Raw genomic sequence first — 14,599 nt, forward strand, 5'->3', positions numbered from 1 at the left:
TGGAAGGCTGAGTCAACCTTGGGCCTGGTGGGACTAGAACCTGCAGTAATTGCAGGTAGCTGTGTTAATAACAGACTGTCTTACCAGTCTGAGCCACAAAGACCCTTGTTCAAAGGAAAGACTATTACAAATAATTTAAAGGGTTCAGGGTTGCAAAAAAATTTCATAGATGAATGGCAGCATTAAAAATATAATGCGATGTGGAAAACTAAAAGTACTCAGAAAAAAAGTAATTAAAACTGTATATGAAAAGTTGCTCTGTTTAGTTCTGCCATTAGATACTTATATAGAAAGTAGAATATATGACAGCCTAGATCACAGTTTCAGATATTTGCTAAACCAAAAGATTTGTTCAATCTATTATATGTAATTAAGTGAATCCACAATTCTGTTTAAGAAATATTAGTTTCTCATATCACATGGTATCTGCATTATTCATCTTTTGCCCAGTCAAAGTTCAACTCTTAACTCCCCCTCGAGTATCTTAATGCCTGGACCAGTTTACAAAGTTTACTGTTCTTTGTACTGAACCTTCCTCTTGTTCAACCTTTGATAGAAGACAAGAGCAAACTGGCAGCCAAGAATATGAATCTGAAAGCACAAAACACCTTCTGTATAATAATTAGAAACTTTGGTTTGCATCTCATGAATAACAAAGTTCTTGAAGTTCCAGTAGAAGTCAGTTAAATCAAAATTACCCAAATTCTGCTTCTTATTTGAAAGCAAAAGTGAAACTTTGCGTGTCCCTAACCTAACCCTTCCCTAATTCTGCAGGATTTCTCTTGAATCTTGTTGGCTAGTAATAACTAATTGTACACCATGATATTGTACATTATATTTACTTGCTGCTTTTCTGCCAGATAAAGAGGGAAAATCTTTGTATTAGTCAATTAGATTTATATGCAATTTACACCCATTAAGGACCATTCTGTCTCTATTTGTAATAATGACACTAAAACAATATTTTGTAGATAGAGAAAAAGAAATATTCTCCTACAATGGAGAATCTACAATTCCACTTCAATGTAAAATACTATTCCCAATTTCTTCCTTCACTGTTTGCAACATAACCTCTCCTTACATATAATGGTGGAAACTCGCACTGTGACTGTAATATTTTAACATTACATTTAATAATTAACATAATTAAATATTTAAAATATCACAAAATAATATTTTGCAATTTCACATACTACATTTTTTGTTTTTCAAATGTCATTAAACATGTGTTAGTGTTATGTGATGTGGCTTATGTATTCATGGAAGTTAATGAAATATACTTTTCTCTAATCATGATAACTGCCTTCCAATATCACAGAATAATAGTCATGTCAATATCCTTTTATTAGGAATGTGTGTTTGTATGTGCAGACTAAATGATTTAACAATCTTAGATTTAAAAATTAAAAAAAGAATGAAAGAAATAAAATTAGTAAGTGAACGAATGAATAAACAATAAAGCAAACAGTTTTGGCTACACTAATAAAGTATATAATTTTCTGAACCACATACACTTCTAAAGATTTCATAACAACTTCCTAGCTATATTCACACATAGTTGCACTGTATTTATTTTGGAAATAATTTTTAACCAAAGCAAAAATTTTATAGACTTTTGTTCTGAGTATAAAAATTCTAGAATTAGCACCTATCAGATTAATTCAACTAAATTAGGAATCTATAGGTTTGAGGTGTAGCTAAACTGTAATTTCTAGTAACCCTTATCACTATGATGAAAGCCAGAAATGCTAGGTTTTGGAAGTTCAAAACATATTTAACAGACTAGTTAAGACAGGTTTAAACTTGTATCAGTTTTTGGATTCCATTTTTTAAAAATATTTTATACATCACCAAAAATCACTTGATTGGGTGGTATAAACATCAGTAGAAGAAGAAAAAAAGAAATGATTGTAGTCCTTAAAATTCTGGAAACAGTTCCTAGCAATTCCTGAAGATGTCAGAACTGAATCTGTAGTATTCTACTTAGGCTTGGCACTGACCCAGGTTGAAGTTTTGCAAAATTGAAAAGTTGGAAGCATACAAACAAATAATGACAGTGGAAAAATAATTCAATGAAGAATCATGCTGGTTAGCCTTGGAGAATAGAGATGATCTGAAACAAAAGAAGTGCTAGTTACTAGTAGCTCAAGCACCCATAATATTTTGATTAAATAGCTTTAAAAAGATTCAAACAATTCAAAGAACATAACTGAAAGATATTGAGTGAAGTGTGTGTTTGAAACTTCCAAACTCAGAATATTTGAATGGCAGATATCAGCAAAAAATGTGCATTACTCATAAGCTCCCTATCAAAGACAACTGGCTGACTGCTATTGCAAATCAGTGACAATGAATTAGTTTTTTATTCACTTTTGGTCACCATGTAAGGTTTGTTCTGATGCTAATCTCTTGTTCTGTTGCTGTATGCAGTTATTATGTAAAAGTGATCCACAAATTGCCACATTCATGACAATACTAGGTAATTATTTGTCAGACAAAACATAAAGTAATAGACACAGGGACAGTGTTTCTGAAACCTTATGGTAAGAGAGGGAATCCTTCAAAAATTCACTTGTGAAACAGTGTGTGTAATAAAGTGATGATATATGAGTGGCATAAGTATGACATGAGATTTATAACTAATATTAAAGCTTAATATGTTATTAAAGTTTAGCAATCCCCCTGTCCTCTTTATTGGGGTAATTTCCTTGCAGATGAAAGTACCATATTTTTCGGAGTATAAGACGCACTGGAGTTTATAAGATGCACCTTAGTTTAGGAAAATAAGAAAAAAGCTGATTGGCAGGTGGATTGGCCTCTCGGAATACTCCCAATCAGCTGTTCCCAGAAGTGAATTTTAGCAACAGGTTCCTTGATTGTGAGCTCTGTGCCTGCTTTTTTTTTTTTCTTTTTTTTTCTGCCTCTGAAACTCTGTTTCAGAAAAAAAAAATTCTGCCTCTGAAAGCCTCCAAAACAGAACTTCAGAAAAAAACCCCTCTGAAGCTCTTTTCTGAAGCTATGTTTGGGGGCTTCTTTTCTGAATCTTCTTTCAGCCTCTGAAACTTCCGTTTGAGAAGCTGGGTGGGGCTACATTCAGAGTATAAGACGCACCCAGATTTTCACCCTCTTTTTTGGGGGGAAAAGGTGTGTCTTATACTCCAAAAAATACGGGTATTTGGATTTTTCTGCCTTATTTCAAACAAATTCATCTAAATAATCTAATAATCAGTTTATTCTATTAATACTCTTTACCTAACTTCTGACAGATCTAAATTCCTGTGGAGCTGCAAATCACTCCTGAGACTGAAATTATGCAATTGAATTGAAATTATTGGGTCCCTAAACATTCCTCCATCAAAGCTACATTCTAACAATTTAAAATAGTCTATATAGAATTTTGGCTGATACATTTCTGAAAATTGGCTCTGTTTGCTATGACTAAGAGCAGGAAAATTTGTATCTTGGTTATCAAGCTCAGTTTGAACTGTCTTATGATTTATACCCTCAAGTCTTTCGTTTTTTAAGGATAATGCTGATGATAGCTATTGAACTGTCTGTTAAAAATAAGCATAGGGCTATTGTTGTTTTTCAGCACACTTTAGCATAGAAATTTTATTTTAATAATGTGTATTGAAGCTGATTCATACATTTATGGATATGAAATTTAAGATCATATTTGTTTATTTATTTGAAATTGTGGGTGCAAAATTCACTTTTTTTGTAAAAGTAATCAGACCATAGGTATATAGGGTTTTTTCTTCATTTGTTGACCTTGCCTACTCTTGAGTGTAGTAACTCATGAGGACAGGAAGAGATAATGGTTGTGTTTTCCAATACTGTTATCCTTGCTCATAGTAAGGATCAATATTTTAAAAAGAGTTTTGACAAGACCTTTGGTTATAAATGCAGAAGGAAAACTGGCAAGCAACTTATCTTGGCAGAGCATTCAAGATCAGTGCTTTGTCACCGCTTTCTTTTGCTAAGCCAGGTTATTTTTCAGGACTATCTAAGGCTCTGTCATCTTTACAAGTTATTGTCATTTAGCAAATGACAGTCTATGTTTGCACATGGAAACCAATTCAGCCATTTTCTGTTAACAGCATATATTTATCTAAAGCATTTAATATGTGACTGATTTGACTATTAAACAAAAAAGCATGAAATGATCTATTATTATTGGTAAGTGCTGGCTGCATTCAAAAGCAGAGACATTTGCAAGGGCGTGGTTACATATACTTACCTGAAGTCCAGAATCTTTAGAACAACCAAAGCTTTGCAAATACAGTTCTCATGATTCTGTGTACTCATCTAATCTAGAAAATTGCAGGAGGAATAAAATTCAGTATATCATGCAAAAAACAATTCCAATAAGATTTTTGTTTTATTTTTAACATAGTGAAAAAAGAGCCCAGGATAAAGCTAATGTTGATGTGAGACAGGAAAAAGGAAGAAAAGTCCTAAGCCCTCCCCCTTCAAAGACTTCCTCTGCCTCTATTTTTGGGGACTATTTCAGGATGGGTGGATGACAGGGATAACCTGCAACAGTTCTTTTCTCTGCCTGACTCTATTCCAAAGAAAATTCATATGATATGTAAGTAAATTAGTGAAAATTTATTTCAATTTATGATCATCCAGCAAGTGTATTATCACAGGTAGTTTTTCCAGAGAAGGCAGATGTAGGGACAGAGAAGACATTGCTAGATGACATTGTTTAACTCATGGGACTTGATGCGAGCTGGATCTGTTTGATTGCCAGGCATATCGCAATTTGTTTTGTGCTTTTGGAAATATGTATGCTAATATACTTAAACACTGTTGCCACTTTGATGGGGTTTTTTTTGCAAATGTACATAGCAGTAGAACTATGTACAACAAAATGTTGATTTTTCTTCATGCTAGTAACAGACCCTGCCAGTATTCAACAGCTGTGTGCACATCTCAAAAGTGCCCTCAAAGTATAATTTAGTTGTCAAAAGACTATAGTACGGAAATTGTGATGCTTCTTATCTGACATATATCTTTTTTTTAAAAATTTGAATTTATATCCCGCCCTTCTCCAAAGACTCAGGGCGGCTTACAATGTGTTAAGCAATAGTAGTAGTAGTAGTAATAGTAATAGTAGTAGTAGTAGTAGTAGTAGTAGTAGTAGTAGTAGTAGTAATAATAATAATAATAATAATAATAATAATAATAATAATAATAATAATAATAATAATAATAATAATAATAATATAATTTGTATACCGCCCTTCTCCCGAAGGACTCAGGGTGGTGCACAGCCAGAATAAAATACACAAACTACAGATACAATACTAAAAACAACCCTTAAAAAACTTATTTGAATGGCCACATTAAAATACAATATCTCCCTATAAAATTTACAAAAATTTTAAACCCATAAAATCAATTTAAAAATTTAAAAATTCAAGCCAGTCCAGCAAGACGGAATAAATAAGTTTTAAGTTCACGGCGAAAGGTCCTGAGGTCAGGTAATTGTCGAAGTCCAGGGGGAAGTTCGTTCCACAGGGTAGAAGAAGGCCCTCCTCCTGGGGGCCGCCAGTCGACATTGCTTGGCTGACGGCACCCTAAGGAGTCCCTCTCTGTGAGAATGCACCGGTCGTTGGGAGATAGATGATGGCAGTAGACAGTCCCATAAGTATCCCGGTCCTAACCCATGGAGCGCTTTAAAGGTAGTAACCAACACCTTGAAGCGCACCTAGAAGACAACAGGCAGCCAGTGCAGTCTGCGCAGGATAGGTGTTACATGGGAGCTCCGAACTGCTCCCTCAATAACCCGCGCAGCCGCATTCTGGACTAACTGGAGTCTCCGGGTGCTCTTCAAGGGCCCATGTAGAGAGCATTGCAATAGTCCAGGCGAGAGGTAACGAGAGCATGGGTGACAGTGCATAAGGCATCCCGGTCCAGGAAGGGACGCAACTGGCGGATCAGGCGAACCTGATAAAAAGCTCTCCTGGAGACGGTCGTCAAATGGTCTTCGAAAGACAACCGCCCATCCAGGAGCACGCCCAAGTTGCACACCCTTTCCATCGGGGCCAATGACTCGCCTCCAACAGACAGCCGCAACTGCAGCTGACTGTACCTGGGTGCCGGCATCCACAGCCACTCCGTCTTGGAGGGATTAAGCTTGAGCCTGTTCCTCCCCATCCAAACACGTACAGCTTCCAAACACCGGGACAGTACTTCGATAGCTTTGTTGGGGTGGCCTGGGGTGGAAAAGTACAGCTGCGTGTCATCAGCGTACAGTTGATATCTCACCCCAAAACCACTGATGATCTCACCCAGCGGCTTCATATAGATGTTGAACAGGAGAGGCAAGAGAATCGATTCCTGTGGCACCCCACACATGAGGCGCCTCGGAGTCGATCTCTGCCCCCTGTCAACACCATCTGCATCCGGTTAGAGAGGTAGGAGGAGAACCACCCATAAACGGTGCCCCCCACTCCCAAACCCTCCAACCAGCGCAGCAAGATACCATGGTTGATGGTATCAAAAGCCGCTGAGAGGTCTAATAGGACCAGGGCAGAGGAATAACCCTTATCCCTGGCCCTCCAGAGATCATCCACCAACGCGACCAAAGCCGTCTCCGTACTGTATCCAGGCCGAAAGCCGGACTGGAACGGGTCTAGATAGACAGTTTCATTCAGGTACTGGGGTAGCTGACATGCCACCGCACTCTCTACAACCTTCACCGTAAAGCGAAGATTGGAGACTGGACGATAATTTCCTAAAACAACTGGGTCCAGGGAAGGCTTCTTGAGGAGAGGTCTCACCACCGCCTCTTTCAGGGCAGCGGGAAAGACCCCCTCCCGCAAAGAAGCATTTGTAATCCCCTGGAGCCAGCCTCGTGTCACCTCCTGTGTGGCCAGCACCAACCAGGAGGGGCACGGGTCCAGTAAACATGTGGTGGCATTCAGCCTTCCCAGCAACCGGTCCATGTCCTCGGGTAGTCTTCATCCATTTGCATATTATATACAAAGTCAACTTTTATTGCCCCCAACAATCTAGGTCCTCATTTTACCTACCTTATAAAGGATGGAAGGCTGAGTCAACCTTGGGCCTGGTGGGACTTGAACTTGCAATAATTGCAAGCAGCTGTGTTAATAGCAGACAGATTTAGTCTGCTGAGCCACCAGAGGCCCTTAAGCCAAGAAGTAATTTTGCAGATGTACATGTACTCCTGGAAGTAGACAATCCAAATTTGTAAATTTAAAATGATTCTATATGCAGTCAGCCTCAAATATATATATAACTGGGTCAGAATGTCAAGAAAAATAGTAACATATGTTTGGTCATTATAATGTGGAATGATAACCATGGCAGTTTTATTCTAAAAAGTGGACATATGCAATATCTGAAGTTCATTTTATCTTTATAACATGGCAAGAGTCGCAAAATAATGTAAATTGCATAAACATTAATTGTATTTGATTTTAGATTGTTTGTGAGAATAAATTTAGTTATAGTTTTTAGTCTACTTCCTATGTATTGACATTTAAATTAACATAAATAAGATATTATTGTTTTACTGCATTTTTAATGCTTGCAAGTGTACATACAGTCAAATATGGTTAACATATTTATATTATAACATTTCAGAAAACACTGAACTCTAAACTGTGTTGTACCTTTGATAATTTCTCAACAGCTTTTTTTAGAATAGAATAGAATTTTATTGTATATTGTATATTTTGTAAATATATATTTGTATATATTTGAAATGTATTGTATATTTCAAACATCTAGTGATGTTTGAAATATACAAGCACTAATAATAGAGAAATACTTATACTTCAATGATAAGATTTGAAAAATAATCAATTTTCTGAGTCCTAACTATCAAAAGATCTTTGAATACTGCTATGAATCCTATTTTATATTCTTAGGTATATAAAATGGACCTGTGCTAGAATTCCTTCCATAAGAGACATAACAGATTCCACCACTTCAAAGTTAGGAGGAATATAAAATAGTTCTAAAAATTCTATTTTTTCCAGTCAATGGGGTTATATTTTTAATTAGCCTTATTTGTTATCAGCAAGCAAGGACTTTAAGATATACACAAGAGCGTGTTTGTATGTATACACACAAAGAAATACTGTCAGCCAACACACTGTAGCACTTAAGATAAAGAATAATGAATGGTAAAACCCAGGTTCACCCCCCCTCCCACTGTGCATGGAAGTTTACTGGGTGATTCGACCCACTCTTCTAAGCCCAATCAAATTCTCAGTATTGCAGAAGTGTAATACAACTGACTTGTCACTATTCATTTGATGAAATGTATGCAATTCATAAAAGATAGTGCTTTTTAATACATCTTATTAAATACATTACGTCCTCTGATTTTTTGCTACTTATAGACACCTCTTCTTCTTCACTGTCAATGTCAGTGCATACATGGTTTACATGGATATTTTCTTCTTCTGCAGGAGAATTTTGTTTTCTTTTTAATTTGAATAACATCTTGCATATGATTCTTCTTGTTCAATGGTAATTGTACAATCATGTAAATACTCTTGGATATACTGCTTATCCACTTTGCTCATGCCAATATAGAAAGCATTATGAAGAACAACACTTTTTAAATAATTTAAGTTCTTTTGTATTTTCTTGTACTTAGTGACAGGAATTCATGATTCAGTAATGTCTCATGTCAGGATGCATGAGAATGGTTTTGAAGAATACTTGGAAATGAAGGCTAATTCAAAATATGGTTGACAGATGCTAAATTTGGTCATTTAGTGCATAACTTACTGCCTTCTAATTAGACCCAATGGAAACGGTGATTGTAAGACTGAAGCCCACTATGTCTTTATATGGAATTAAGACCTCATAAAACATATTTATAATGAAGGTTTATACAACAAACTGCATACTGCATACTTATTAGATAACAATATTGATTGGTTATTTGCCCCCAAAAATCTATTCATTCTAACATCTTCCTTAGCTCTTTTATTTCATGAATTTCCATGGGATAACAATGCTGAATAGCACCTTTTCAATCTGTTTTTGGCACCAGACTAATGACATTCATTGCCAGCTGGATGTTTTGAGAATTTTTATAAATTTGTGATGTTTACGATTTGTTATTAAAGTATATTTATATACGCTGACTATTTTATGGCTTATCTGAGTTGATATACTTGTCTTTAATGTTGTTGGCAAAATTGTGAGATACAGATTTTAATTATACAGAATCCTTAGTCCAAAAGCAATATATGTTCTTCGATCTTATTCTCTGATATAGAATACACACATACAATAGCTGTATTTAAGACATCCCCTAGTTAATTATATAATTTTCATAAGTGAAGAGAGTCCTTTATTGGGAATTCTTTCCATAGAATGAAAAAGAGAAATAGATATTTCTGATAATGTCGTTGTGGAACAGACTGTTTTAGAAAGTGTGGTTTAGTTTTAGGAATTGGGTAGGGGTTCTGTTTTTTATTGTATGATTAGGTAGACTTTTAATAGTTTCAATTGCTTACTTTATTATTGCTGCTATTTATGCAACATAGTATTGGAATGACATCAGGTTTCCATTAGTGGCAGGACAATTTCAGCCTAGCATTCATCCTGGATTAGAAAATAGAAATGCAGAGAATGTAAATGTGCAACATGCAACTGTTTTCAGCTGACAAGACTTGGGAAAGGCATGGGGGAGTGAGGTCATAAAGAAAGAGTAGGTATACAGCATTGGAAAAGAGCACACAGGATTTGAAACAGGACTGAGTATACATTCTATACCATTTCTGCTGTTTCCTCAGAGACTCAAATGTCTGTATGGCTGCTATACTGTATTATTGTAGACATTTAATTCTTAGCTAACTCTGAACATTCATGTTGGAATAAGACAACAGAACATAATAAACAGCACATTCTTAAAGAACTTATGATCTGAATTGGGTATATCTCATTGGATTATAAATTCCCATAATTGGTTATTTTCATTTGTGTCATGATGATGATTTGCAGTCCAACATCATCTGTAATATTATAAATTTCCTCCCTATGGTAAATGTGGAAGGAGAAGCAAATGAAGACTAATTCCTAACAGTAGCTATGATATATCCTTCACTGAAAAGTTAACAGAGTCCTATGAAGTTAACTATGAAGTGCTTATTGTACAGTAATAGCAAAGTTGGGAGTATCATTAGCACTTAAATTTATATACTGCTTCATGATACTTTACAGCCCCCTCTAAGGAGTTTACAGCGTATTGTCCCTAACAATCTGAATCCTCAGTTTACTGACCTTGGAAGGATGGAAGCTGAGTTAACCTTGAGTCGATTAGAGTTGAAGTCCTGGCAGTGGCCAGAGTTAGGCTGAAATACAGCATTCTAACCACTACACCACCAGGCCTCCTGTGGTGCAGTAGTTTTTGGAAAGGCTGTAAACCACCCCCACATCTTTGTTTGTGCTCAGTTGCTATTGAAAGGTAACTGAAGAATAATTAGAGGAGGAAATGGAACAGGAGGGAAATTCTCAAAGATTGATGGCACAATGGAAGGCATAGTTTCTGTTCAACATTGATAGACTGGAAGAGTTTAATATCAAGAGAGGAATCTTTCAAGGGGACTTGAAAGACTCCCAATGACTGTTGGGAGCGTGGTGGTTCATGTGGTTAGGATGCTGGGTTGATAATTGGCAGGCTTACATTAGAGATTTGGTTGCTGGCATGAGATGGGGTCAGCTCCTGTCACATGCTGCAGCTCCTGCTGATCCAGCAGTTTGAAAGCAAGTGATAAATGGGTACCATTTTAATGGGCAACATAACGGGCACATGAAAGCATCCCCCAACTGGGCATTCCCTGGGCAAAGATGATGTCACTATTCAATCCTTTCAACCCAGAAGCACTTTGGTACTCCTAACATGATTCTAGCTGTTGTTTTGTCATTGCACTGATTTTTCGATCAACAGTGTTGAATAACTCAGATCATGATTACCAGAAAAATATCTGCCATTCTATTCTATCTCCTTTACTTGGACAAACTGAAGCTGTATGAAAAAAGACTGAAATAGAATTGCTGCTCAACATTGTCCATGTATGTTGCAATGGAGTTTGGACTAGACAATTGTGCCACCCTCACTATCAAATGGGAAAAAATAGTAAAACCTAAAGGAATCAAGATGTGTTATTGAAATAATATCAAACCTCTGGATGAAGATGATCACTACAAACAGCTGGGTATCCTTCAGGCTGACAATATCAACAACACTGAGATCAAGAAAAAGGTTAGAAGAGAAGATATCAAGGGAGTGGAAAAGATCTTAAAATCCAAACTTAATGGAGGAAATGCTATCAAATCAATTCATAGCTTGGTGATCCCAGTTATCAGATACACATCAGGAAGAGTGGATGGCCTCAAGCAGAAATAAAAGCTCTGGATAGGAAGACCATTAAAATAATGATTATGACTTTTGCCACTAGTAATAGACCCCTTGAGTGTAATCCCAATTGGAGCACCACTAGCACACCATCAGCATTGACCAAAGCATCATTTATCAATTGGAAAAGGCAGCTTTACTTGGACTTGTTAGATGGATGAAAATAACAGAATAAGAGAGCTGGAAGTTGGAGGTCTTCTGGTCCAATCCCCTGTTCAAGCAGGAAATCCTATACTATTTCAGACAAATGATTGTCAATCTCTTCTTAAAACATCCAATGTTGGAGCACCCAGCATTTCTGGAAGCAAATTGTTTCACTGATTAATTGTTCTAATTGTCAGGTAATTTCTCCTTAGTTCTAGTTTAGTTCTCTTCCTGATTAATTTCCATCCATTGCTTCTTGTCCTGCCTTCAGGTGCTTTGGAGAATATGTTGGTCTCCTCTTCTTTATAGCAGTTTCTTAGATAGTGGAACACTGCTATCATATTACCCCTAGTTCTTATTTTCCATTAAAAAAGACATACCCAATTCCTGCAACAATTTTTCACATGTTTCAGCCTTCAGTTCCTTTTAATTATCTTTGTTGCTTTTCTCTATACTTTTTCTAGAGTCTCAATTTCTTTTTTATATTGTGGTAACCAAAACTGGACATAATATTCCAAATGTTGCGGTCTTACCAAGTCATTATGAAGTGATATTAACATTTCACGTGATCTTGATTCTATCCCTCTGTTAATGTAGCCTAGGATTATGCTAGCTTTTTTGGCAGCTGCAACACACTGCTGGCTCATATTTAAATAATTGTCCACTAGGACTCCAAGATACCACTCACCATTACTACTGTTGAGCCATGTATCCCCTATTCTATATTTGTGCATTTTGGGTTGGTTTTTTTTTACCTAAATGTGAAATCTTACTTTGAATTTCATTTTGTTAGCTATTGAATTTCATTTTGTTAGCTATGCCCACTTAACAAGTCTGTCAAGATCCTGCCAGCTTGGTTTTATCTGCAAATGCAATGAGTTCCCTTCTATCTCCTTGTTGAAGTCATTGATGAAGTTATTGAAGAGTACTGTGCTTAAGGCAGAGCCTTGGAGTACCCCAGTGCATACTTCCCTCCATGTTGATTCGGTTTCAATAAGGATTATCCTGTTTCCCCCAAAATAAGACATCCCCTGATATAAGCCCAATTGGGCTTTTGAGCACATGGCAATAAGACCAAGCGCTTATTTCAGAGTTCAAAAAAATATAAGACAGGATCTTATTTTCAGGGAAACACAGTACATGTTGAGTGAGGATGGTCAGCCAGTTACAAATCCATCTGGTAGTGATGCTATCTAACCCACATTTTTCTATCTTATTAAATAATGGTTTGTGGAGTAAAGCATTATCAAATGCCTTATTCAATTCCAGTCTAAATTATATGGACAGCATTTTGCTGGTCCACTAATTTTGTCGCTTTGTCAAAGAATGCATGTCATGATCTGGTTTTGCATGTCATGATCTGGTTTGACAAATCCATGTTGGCTTCCTTTATTTGCCTCTAGGTGTTTACAGATTTGTTGCCTGATTATCTTTACCAGAATCTTCCCAGGTATTGAGATCAGGCTGATAGGTCTGTAGTTTCCTGGATACATTTTTTTTTCTTTTTTGAAGATGGGAACTAAATCAGCCCTTTCCCAGTCCTCTGGTAGTTTCCTGATGCTCAAGGATCTTTGAAAGATATAGTTCAGTGGTTCTGACATATTTTCTGCCAATTTCTTCAGAACATTGGGGTGTTAATTCATCTAGTCCTGATGATTTGGATGTCTAGAATGGATAGGTGTACTTTTATCATTTTCTTGTTTATTTTGACTTGCATTCTTAATCTGCTTTTTACATTTTTTTAATAGGTTGGTCTGTTTTTTCCTTTTGTGAAAAGACAGATGCAAACTATTAAATAGTTCTGCTTTCTTCCTGCTGCATATCACCTTCTTGCCATTTTCTCCTATTACTGGTTCAATCATTTCTTTGATTTTTTTCTTGTTTTTACATGTTGAAAAAAGCTTTTTTTCCTGCTATTTTTCACTTATATAGCAAGTGTTGGTTCATTTTGGGCCTTAGCTTCTCTGACTTCATGCCAAATCCACTCTAAAAATCTGGCTGACAATGCAGCTAACCATTATAATTTAAAAATGGGTGTGAAAGGAGGAACTATGCTACCTCAAAACCCACATTAATTGTTTTCTAGACTGTGCTTAACAGTATAAATATTAATGAGGTTTGTAAAAAGCAAGCCATGTGGAAATATTAAATATATAAATATTTTGCAAACAATGCAATTGTGAAATCTACTTAGCCTTAGGTGCATTCAGTTTTTCCTTTGTAAGTAATAATTGAAAGCAAAATAAAGCAATATTTATAGACTGTACATTGCTGCATGTTTTATTTAAATATTGCAATAAATGCTTTCTTTGGCCCTTAATTAAAGGGCTCTTTACAATGTTCCTATTTAAATCCCAATGAAAAACAAATGTGTAATTGTTTTGGAATAGTCAGGAGGCATGATCCTTCTAAATATAATTGAATGTTCAGATATTTTTTAAAAAAGGTCAAAGTCATGTTTATTTTAAATTACAAAGACAAAGATTAATTAAAAATAGTCTGGATTTTAACAAGTAGAGATAAGAGAGTAAAATCTTCCACTGCAGAAGTGGATGTCTTCTTACTTAAAGTTGGATTTTGCTTCATTTGAAATCAATAAGGGAGAAATTTAAGGATATGCTTGACTTTCCTTTTGTAATGAAAGAACTAACTGTGCATAATTCTTCTCTATTGTGGAAAAAAGAAAGTCTAATACAACTGGACAAGTACTCTCCAGGGTCTTTGTAAATAATAGAAATGAATAAAATGTAGTGAAGTAATTATAAAGCATGTTCAGATATCTTCTATAAAAACAAAACACATAAAAGCCTATTCCTAGTGAAACACGAGACACAAGTAAATAGTAAGACATTTTAAGAGTCAAATCAATGTCTGCCCACAGCTCTATGCATGTATTTATGTTGAGCTACTTATGACTCTTCTCAAATTTGGTTGTATTCATACAAATTTATACAATACAGTGATCTGTTCGCCTTGCCTGTAGTGTTCCCTGTGCAAATCCTGATTTTGTGATTTGTAAATAATGTTTTTCTGCTTTAATAT

The 14,599-nt window shown here is 35.9% G+C and overlaps 1 protein-coding gene across 6 annotated transcripts in view; it reads left to right on the forward strand.

The window, feature by feature from the left end:
* The window catches only part of ZNF385D (zinc finger protein 385D), a 252,810-nt gene that overhangs the window by 5,882 nt on the left and 232,329 nt on the right, over positions 1 to 14,599 (forward strand). The window contains exon 2 of one of the 6 annotated variants that reach the window (XM_058181908.1): positions 4,397 to 4,591. The exons of the other annotated variants lie outside the window; for them this stretch is intronic. The gene's annotated coding sequence lies outside the window, so the exon portion shown is untranslated. The remainder of the gene's footprint in view (positions 1 to 4,396; positions 4,592 to 14,599) is intronic. 6 annotated transcript variants of the gene reach the window in all.

Source organism: Ahaetulla prasina, chromosome 4, assembly GCF_028640845.1.
Source record: "Ahaetulla prasina isolate Xishuangbanna chromosome 4, ASM2864084v1, whole genome shotgun sequence".
Taxonomy (NCBI): domain Eukaryota; kingdom Metazoa; phylum Chordata; class Lepidosauria; order Squamata; family Colubridae; genus Ahaetulla; species Ahaetulla prasina.